We start from the raw sequence: 10,412 nt of genomic DNA, 5'->3' as shown, positions 1-10,412 counted from the left end.
GTAAAAGCAGCTTTCATCACTGCACCAGCGTTACAGGTGTGAAGACACACACAATTATATATGATAACTTCAATATGACAGTGTTCAAAATATTCAGGAAGCCCCGCCATAGAGAAATGCTTTCCCTGTGGAGAAAGAACTTGACTTGGCTCCTAAGTTCCTGTGAATGGAGATGTTAGTCAGCCTTTCTACGCAGACGATTCCACCGTAATCGTGGAAAGGAGGGACAAAAACATACACCGTTTATAGAGAACTGTGCTTTGCTGCATAACAACGGTGTCTCCGTTTACAAACATCCAATGTTGGGGAACGAGAGTTCATGTGACGTTAAATGAGCATTGGAGATCTGATTAGCTCGAGCGCATACAAGCAACAATAAAAGGTAAACTTTTGCTCTTCTCGCATATTTACACGACTCTTCAACCATCATAAACATCATAAACATGTCAATGCGTACAACGGCGGCCTGATACAACTCCCGATGTTTGAACTTTGACACTTTGAGCTCGTTGAATCTGCCGGCGGCCCGTCACCCTGGTAACAAGCCTTCACTACATCACCGACTTTCCCGCCTCGCCGGCTCGCTCCGTCCACAAAGAACGGCGTATCACCTTGTATCACCTCGTCTCGCCTCTGTTAGGGCTCTGCGATGACCTCTGTTGGCGTCTCATAGGTAACATCCTGTCAGACCTTTCCATCTCGGTAGCGTTAACACTGACAAGCAGAAAAAAAGGACCGATACTCCCACAACAAAAAGGCAGCGTAAAAGTGTCTAATGTTAGAGGATCTTTTAGACTGGTGGCTCCTAGCGGGGGGTCAGGTCACCCACAGGGACACTTACCAGGACCAAAAAACAATTCACAAAATTCACTCCTTTTAAGACTGTTTCAACTTTAGTTGTGAGATCTGCCACAGAGGTCATTGTTTTTCAGTTTGGTTTGTTTTTTTGTCAGCAGAACTACGGAGAAACAAAATAAAGCAACAAGTAACCTGATTGCCATTAAACTTGGTGGAAGGATGAAGCATTGGCCAAAGAAGAACCCATCGCATTTTGGAGCAGATTTTAAGTTTTTTGTTTTACTGGAAAGTTTCACCTTTCCAAGCCTTTAAGATTCAAATGAAAAAATTCAATACATTCATATTTTTGGTCGACCTAACCAGTAAAAACACATATGCAACCTGTGATGTAACGAGCCAAAAAGCTTGGAAATCCCCGTACAAGACAGGAGTTCTTCCAACTTTGTTTCAACATGACACCCTGTGAACAAAAGCAGCTCCACAAAGAAACGTTCCTCCCAGTTTGGTGTGGAAGAACGTGACTGGGCTTCAACCAAACACTGTGTAGAAGAATGGGCTGTCGTCACAGTGACGTCACCTATTGGTGTGTGGAGTTCGGCATCAGGCCGTCGCCATTTTGTATTTTTACTATTGCCATTTCGTTTTTTTGCAACCAAAAGTGACACCAGAGGGCGGAGCTAAGTACAACCAAACATGGAGAGATTTTTTAGGCGACTGTTAAAAGGTGGTGTGTCGACGGTCTCAAGGGTTGGCACAAAAATCAGCAGTGAGGCAAAAGTTAGGTTTATGCTGCAATTTATTTTTCACCACCAGGTGTTTTAGGATATCCATACGGAAAATAATGCAAAAATGGGAAAAAAGAGAAAAAAAAGAAAATAACAAGAAAAAAAAATACTTTTTATACAAAGGCTAGAGCTATGATAAGCTAAACCAAAGCACTTCTATCATTTCCGCTTTAAGTGACAAAACACCTCATTTCGCTGAGGGTACAGGTAAGCATAGCTTTGCTTCCTCCATCAAGAGAGCCCCCCTCCACCACTAAACACATCCCTTTTATAAAGGTAGACAGAACATTCCCAATTGGTTCATACCATTGTCCTCATATCAGACAGGGGTGTTTACGTTTTATCACACCAATATGCGTTAAACAGAGTTAAAAAGGTACCTACAATAAATATCCCTAGATCAGGCCTTACAATTAATATTTATGCATGGACACATGCCACTACATTCACAGTTCATATTTAACTACCGATAATTGATTTAGCGCCGATGCGCGTGCTTCAGTCATGAACGCGCCCGAACCATAAAGCCGTCCCAGCACGGGCGCCCGCTTCCTAACACAACAGGAAGAGAACGACTCATACAGCGGTAAGGCGTGTTGTGCTTTTAACACAATGAATAAACACAGCTAGTACAACAATCACAAATTTTCTTACGCCCCATTATGTACAAACCTTACACTTCCAGGTGTGATCAACATTTCATAGTAACAAAACGGAATTATATCACGATTGAATGATTGAAAGAATGAATAAAATGTGGGTGAAAAGTTTGGCGTGGTTTCACAAAATGTGTTCACCCATCTGTTTAAACACACGCAAACCCCACACTTTAACACCGTCCATGAGAATGTATATTGATGGGGGGGAAACATGCAAATTATGAACACACGTCCATTAATTATTAAACCTGCATATAAAAAGTTTGGTGCGGCCAACTAAGGACGCGTGCCGACGCGGACACAAGCTGCGGCGTCACACATCCCCCTCCTTAAGCTTGGCCCTCCTCGTAGAGGCGGGACAAGTAGTGTCTAGCGCCCACTTGATGGCTAGACCCTCCTTCTCTACCGTGGAATACCTGGTCTCTCTGGGGAAGAGTTTACGGCTAATGTATTGGATTGGCCTCCTTTCCTCACGCTCGCCCTGCAACAGGACGGCCCCCAGGCCCACCCCTGAGGCATCCGTCTGGACAGTGAAGGGAAGGTCAAAGTTGGGGCTCTGCAGAACTGGACCATGACAAAGGCTGCCTTTAAGGTCCTGAAAAGCCCGTTCGCATTCCTCTGTCCAAGTCACCTTGTTGGCACTTGATTTGTGGGTAAGGTTGGTCAGCACAGCAGCCCTGGTGGAGAAGTTGGGTACGAACCGCCGGTACCACCCCACCAAGCCCAGGAAGGAACGCACTCCCTTCTTGGTTGTGGGTGCCGGGCAGCTCCGGACAGCATCTACCTTGCCCACCTGAGGTTTAATGTTCCCACCTCCAAGAACATACCCCAGGTAGCAGACCTCAGGTCTGGCCAGCTGACACTTGCTGGCATTGACCACCAGCCCGGCAGCCTTGATCCTCTGGAACACGTCAGCCAGGTGGGTCAAATGCTCAGTCCATGATGAGCTATGGATGACCACATCATCGATGTAGGCAGCAGCGTAGTCTTCAGCCCCCCTCAGCACCTGGTCCATTAGACGCTGAAAGGTTGCCGCAGCGCCATGTAATCCGAACGGCATGGTAGTGAAGTGGAACAGCCCGGTTGGAGTCCTGAAGGCGGTTAGCTCCTGGGCTTCAGGTGTTAGTGGAACCTGCCAGTATCCTTTGCACAGGTCCAGTGTGCTTAGATACGGGGCTTTGCCGAGCCGTTCCACCAGCTCGTCTACCCTCGGCATAGGGTAAGGGTCAAAGGCAGAGATGGCGTTGAGAAATCCACGCAGAAGCGCAGCCCTCCATCCTTCTTTGGGACGAGCACCACAGGACTACACCATTCGCTGCGTGATGGCACAATGACACCCATCTCCAACATTGACTGAGCCTCCTGCTTCAACGCTGGAATCAGCCTTGCAGGGACCCTCAGCGAAGTCTGGCGGATTGGGCCTGGAGACGTCAGCTTGATGTTGTGGTTCATTAGCGTCGTCCACCCGGGCTCCTCCCGGAATAGACCCTCAGGAACAATCTGCAGGAGCTCCCCCTGCTGATGGTGGGAAAGGTGATCCACAGAGGGAAGCGAGTCCTCGCCTCCGGTGGTGGGGAAGTACTGCTCCTTCAGCTCCTCCTCCTCCTCAACTCTGCGGGCCCACATCAGGTCACTAGCGGCTCCTGGTCTGGATTTCCACTCCTTGAGCAGGTTAATGTGGAACACCTGCGTTGTCTTTCGTCGATCCGGCATGGCAACCTGGTAGGTCACCGGACCCATCTTGCGTAGCACTTCAAAGGGACCCTGCCATTTAGCAAGCAGGCTGCTTTCTGAGGAAGGGGGCAGCAGGAGTACCTTTTGGCCTGGGTTGAAAGTACGACTGCGGGCAGTCTTGTCGTACCAGGTCTTTTGGTTCAACTGGGCCTGCGCCAGGTTGTCGTGGGCTAGACTGCTTAGCTCCTCCAGCTTGTCTCTCATCTTGAGTACGTAGCTCACGATGTTAGTCGGCGACTGAGGACTCCATCCCATCCAGGACTCTCTCAGGACATCTAGCGGACCCCTCACCTGACGTCCGTAGAGCAGCTCGAAGGGAGAGAAGCCGGTGGATGCTTGCGGGACTTCTCTGTAAGCAAAGAGGAGATAGGGCAGCCACTGGTCCCAGTCAGCTCCAGTGTCACTCACAAACTTCCGCAGCATTGCCTTGAGCGTTTGGTTGAAGCGTTCCACCATTCCATCAGTCTGTGGGTGGTAAGGCGTAGTCCTAATGCCTCTGATCCCTAACAGGGAGTACACTTGCTTCAAAAACCGGGAGTTGAAGTTTGTGCCCTGATCTGTTATGATCTCTCTAGGGACCCCCACCCGTGAACATAGCTGGATTAGGCTATTCGCTACCTGTCTAGCCTTGGTGTTTCTCAAGGGGAAAGCCTCAGGATACCGAGTAGCGTAGTCGCATATCACCAAGATGTACCTGTGGCCAGCCCTACTCTTGTCTAGGGGGCCTACAACATCCATGGCAATCCTAGTGAAGGGGACTTCAATAATGGGCAGGTTAATAAGGGGAGCCTTCATGCCTCTCTTTGAACGGGAAGTGAGCTGGCAGGTTGGGCAGGATTTACAGAAAGCTACAACTTCCTGGTATACACCAGGCCAATAAAAACGTCTAGCAATCCTATCTAGGGTTTTCTGTTGTCCTAAGTGGCCTGACCAGGGGATGCTGTGAGCTAGATTCAATACTTTTGTACGCAAGGACTTAGGGAGTACTAGTTGCTCTCCCTCAGCACTTACACGCACCAGCTTTCCCTCTCTCAACACAAAGCACTCTTTCCCACACTAAGCAGCCCTAGAGATGTCCTCTTCACTCTTCACTCTATTGAAATAGGCACTCAATGAAGTGTCATCTTTCTGAACCTGTCCAAAGTCAGTAATGTCAACCACATCAACATCTAGTGGCGGTAGGGGAAGCTGCTCCTTGACTGGAGTTCCTAAAACCTTTTCCCTCCTTTTAACTGACTTGGGTTTCTTATCTTTTCCCCCTGCGGAACCTTCAGAAAAGGGTAACTCCTGCAATAAATCAGCGTCAGTGGGGTTATCCTTAGCTTGGGCTCTGGTCAATACAAAACTCTTTGCTTGGGGTAAGTGACGTTGTAACAACTCAGCCAACACCGGCACGTCCTGACCTAACACAACAGGATAGGGACAATTATCCATTATGCCAACATTGAGTAAGTATGCCTGTCCTTCAATTTCTACTTGGACATCGGCTGTCTGATGCTCACTCTCATCACCATGTATACAACGCACTTTGACACTACCCCCTCCTGTTAACCCATCTGGACCCAGACATGCTCCTTGGATAAACGTCTGGCTACTGCCTGAATCTATTAGGGCCTTCCACACTTTCCCTCTGATTCTGACGGACACTAAAGCATCCATAGAGCTAGGGATTGCCTTAGAGGAACCATTACATGGGGTGTAACATAATCTGGCATCCCTAGTGGGTGCTAAAGGGCACTCAGGTTTAATATGGCCGGGCTGTCCACAGTTATGGCAGATTATTTTATATTTAGGCTTAGATGGCTGATAAGGCTGGTTGGGCTTGCTATTGGGGCTACTAGATCTCCTGAACTCACGACCACCACCCACAGACTTACCAGAAGGCTTTCTGTCAAAGTCCTGCGGAGCGCCTTGGGTGCGTCGGTTGGATGCCTCTTGATTCCCGAGCTGGTAGCCTTTCCTGTGACGTCGGGCAGCGATGAAGGCCTCCGCCAGGTCAGCGGCTTGCTTGGATGACTGTGGATTATGTTCCTTAACCCACACCCTCAGCTCCGGGTTCAGCATACGGAGAAACTGCTCCAGGACAATAGTATCTCCTATCTGCTCTTTAGTCTTCTCCGAGGGGCATATCCACTTTTGGTAGAGGTCAGCAAGCCTTGATTGAAGCTCCTTCGCCGTTTCATCGCCCAGGACAGTCATGGAACGGAATCTGTGGCGATAGGCCTCTGGGTCAATTTCATATTTTGTCAATATCGCTTGTTTTACTTTGACATAGTCTCTGGCATCTAGGATGTCCATTGCCACATAGGCAGCACGGGCCTTCCCTGACAGCAGGGGGACAAGATACAGGGCCCAACTGTCCATTGGCCACTCATTCGCGAAAGCAATCCTCTCGAACGTGGTCAAATAATGTTCCACGTCCTCATCTTCCTTGTATGGGGTCATCTTGGGTGGACTCTATCGGAACGGTGCTGGTGGTAGGTAGGGCCCTAAAGCGTCTGAGTGAGGGCTAGACGAATGTGACACGTTGTCTGGTCTGGGCGCGTTGCTAGCGGGAAGTGATGCCGTCTGCCGTGTGTCAAGATGAGGGTTTGGCAATGGAGCGAAGCCTGGCGAGTGGCGTGCATCTTCCTCCTCCTCTGGGGACTGACGATCGAGGCTTTGGGTGCTCACCAGCGACTGCAGTTGACGGAACTGGTGATGCAGTGTCTGCCATCTCTGGTTTTGCTGTTGTGCCTCCCGCTCCCATCGCTCCTCCCTAGTTAGCTGGGACTGGATGAAGGACCTTACTGCAGACTCGAGCCTGTATACGCGGTCATCTGGGGGCGCTGACTGTGGCCTCGGCTGGGCGGTGTCATCTGGGGCTGAAGCGGCTTCCGACGTTGTACCTCCGGTGGCTCCTCTGGGTGCCGCAGCAGTTGCTTGATGTGTCTGTAGTGACATTGTTGCTCTTGAGTGCCTAACCCTTATGGACCACTGGATCCCACCACTGCCACCAAATGTTAAAAGATGGTGTGTCGACGGTCTCAAGGGTTGGCACAAAAATCAGCAGTGAGGCAAAAGTTAGGTTTATGCTGCAATTTATTTTTCACCACCAGGTGTTTTAGGATATCCATACGGAAAATAATGCAAAAATGGGAAAAAAGAGAAAAAAAAGAAAATAACAAGAAAAAAAATACTTTTTATACAAAGGCTAGAGCTATGATAAGCTAAACCAAAGCACTTCTATCATTTCCGCTTTAAGTGACAAAACACCTCATTTCGCTGAGGGTACAGGTAAGCATAGCTTTGCTTCCTCCATCAAGAGAGCCCCCCTCCACCACTAAACACATCCCTTTTATAAAGGTAGACAGAACATTCCCAATTGGTTCATACCATTGTCCTCATATCAGACAGGGGTGTTTACGTTTTATCACACCAATATGCGTTAAACAGAGTTAAAAAGGTACCTACAATAAATATCCCTAGATCAGGCCTTACAATTAATATTTATGCGTGGACACATGCCACTACATTCACAGTTCATATTTAACTACCGATAATTGATTTAGCGCCGATGCGCGTGCTTCAGTCATGAACGCGCCCGAACCATAAAGCCGTCGCAGCACGTCCTAACACAACAGGAAGAGAACGACTCATACAACTGTAAGGCGTGTTGTGCTTTTAACACAATGAATAAACACAGCTAGTACAACAATCACAAATTGTCTTACACCCCATTATGTACAAACCTTAAACTTCCAGGTGTGATCAACATTTCATAGTAACAAAACGGAATTATATCACGATTGAATGATTGAAAGAATGAATAAAATGTGGGTGAAAAGTTTGGCGTGGTTTCACAAAATGTGTGCACCCATCTGTTTAAACACACGCAAACCCCCACTTTAACACCGTCCATGAGAATGTATATTGATGGGGGGGAAACATGCAAATTATGAACACACGTCCATTAATTATTAAACCTGCATATAAAAAGTTTGGTTCGGCCAACTAAGGACGCGTGCCGACGCGGACACGAGCTGCGGCGTCACAGCGACCAACAATAAACAATTAACCTTCATGAAGTGAAAACACTGTGAAAGGGTTAAAGTTTTAAGACCACCTGTCAATCATTAGGAAGCCCGCCCTAAAGCATACCCTGACTCTAGATTGACCATCATTTACTAAATGAACATCATGCTGGATTGAAACTAGAGATTGAGAACATAAACTACAATGTTTACTGGATCCACAGAAAGAGAACTGGATGCAGCGTTGGAGACTTACTTCGCCTCTGAAAGTTGCTCAGTTGTTCATGAAGCAACAAAGACTGCCAAGTATAAAATTAGCCAGATCTTCTGGTGGCATCCAGGAGGCCTATAGAGCAAGCATGCTAGCATTTCCTTTCACCAGCAATCGATCCAGCCTACTTCTAAGATCCATTCCCATGAACAGAGGAAGGGAAATAACTCTTAAACTAAGGGCTATTCAAGTGTTCATACTGGGGAGTTGATTTTCCCCATATAAATAATCTGCTGAGTGACAAATGTCTCTGCCGATGTAAGACTACGGCAGAGATCTTCAACAGGGGGTCCGGGAGCCCAGGTGTCCCCAGAGTTACTACAGGGGATCCCCGAAATTATTTGACCACAATCTTTTTTTCAACCAAAATGTAACAATATTATGTCCAAAAATACACATTAACATGAATTACTACCTTTAATGAGCAAATATAAATCTTCCCATTCTTAAATGTTATGTTGTGAAATTAATACGAATATGTCAACAATTATTATTTCAATGGCTTAGCATTTAATACATACTTATACATGGCACTATAGGCTGCTATACTCATTAGTATTGGCCCGGTTTAATAAGCAACACATTTTTATACCATATGTAACAGGGGGTCCCTCCACCACGACATTATTAGCCTTGGGGGTCCTTGGCCTGAATGCCGTTGAAGAGCTCTGGTCTACGGGGAAAAGCCTTTTTGGGCCCATTGGTGTCACATGATAGATCAGAAATTGTAATTGCACTATTTGGCCACTATGTAAAATTAGCCAAAGCCTGGCTTTCTTCTTCAGGGCTTGATACAATCAGACTTGTTTTTGCAACTAGAGGAGTTGCCCCCCTGCTGGCTATGACACAGAATGCAGGTTTAATGTCTGGTTCAGTCTAAACGATATCAGCCTAATTCTAGGCCGGCTGTGTTGGGTCAGACCAGAATAAATAGTATCTGGGGCTCTTCACCACGTCCCAACAGAAAGTCTAGCAGGTTTGATTTGCTGGTTGTTGTTTTTTTGGCTAATTGATCATAAATCAATACTAAATTACACTATAATCTCTTAATCTGACAAAGTGACCATCGTCACAGCACATATAGAACGAGAGAAGAGTCTGAACTAGGCATTTGGCACTCAGACCCAGAGGTTGCTGCCTGCTTGGACCTGATGAATGCTGTTGTGTTCCCCCACATCATGTTTTCCTGCTACCTTGTAATCCATCTTGCTTTTTCATTGGGAGACTGTCATTTGTTGGACTATTGGACTGGATAATCTCAGGCTTTAGATCCTGGTGCATGTTATAGTACTACACATGATTGGAAGATGTAGTTTATTGGAGAATGTACTCTGAGTACATTTGACCTCTACTCTGAACTCATTGATTTGATAACATCAACAGAAATTAATTTAAAAGAAATTGCAATTGCATGTGAGCAATTCTGAATAACTCATTGAATCAATGTACTTTCAGGTTTGAAATACTTTAAAATCTGTGATCGGACAGGAGCCAACTACTTTACCAAATGTACCCATATTTCTTTGATATTGGTATACATGTGTAATGTTCATTTGTCCATACTTTCAGCAACCTTATTGCAGAAACATGGCGGCCAGAGTCATGGGTGCAGCCAGACGACATGTGCTCACTGTTGCAGACACAGATGCCTCTGCTCAGGTGGAAATGTGATCGCTTGAGGTAAAGCTGTTGCTGCTGAAAGTAGAAGCGTCATGACAGCAGGAAGAAGAACCATCCCTGCATCGTCGCTGCTGGTGGAAATGTCACCACAAAGCATGCAGTGAAACCTGAATCATCACTGTGGTGGGTAGAATTACCATTACTAGGAATAGAAAGCATATTTCTAGGGTTTCCCCGATCAACTAATTTTGGCCTTTAATCCATTCATACTTGTAAATTAAAAGAGTTGAGTATTGTTGAATTTTCCCAGCTCGCCATTGTTATCCGGTGACCATGGAACAACGCCAACGAATGTAATGGTGAGGCTCATCTCTGTTTCAGTATCCGGTATCAAACTTCCCTGAAAGAGACCTTCACCAGAGTACCGAGAAAAAACGAGGCCTTACACCGCAGCTGCTTCTAACACCAGGCCACGGCACGTATACAAATGAAATTGATCGATAGCATCGCTCGCTACTCCCTTTGTTACCTG

This window comes from Eutrigla gurnardus (genome assembly GCF_963514095.1).
Source record: "Eutrigla gurnardus genome assembly, chromosome: 21".
NCBI classification, from domain to species: Eukaryota; Metazoa; Chordata; class Actinopteri; order Perciformes; family Triglidae; genus Eutrigla; species Eutrigla gurnardus.
This window is presented reverse-complemented; position numbering follows the sequence as displayed.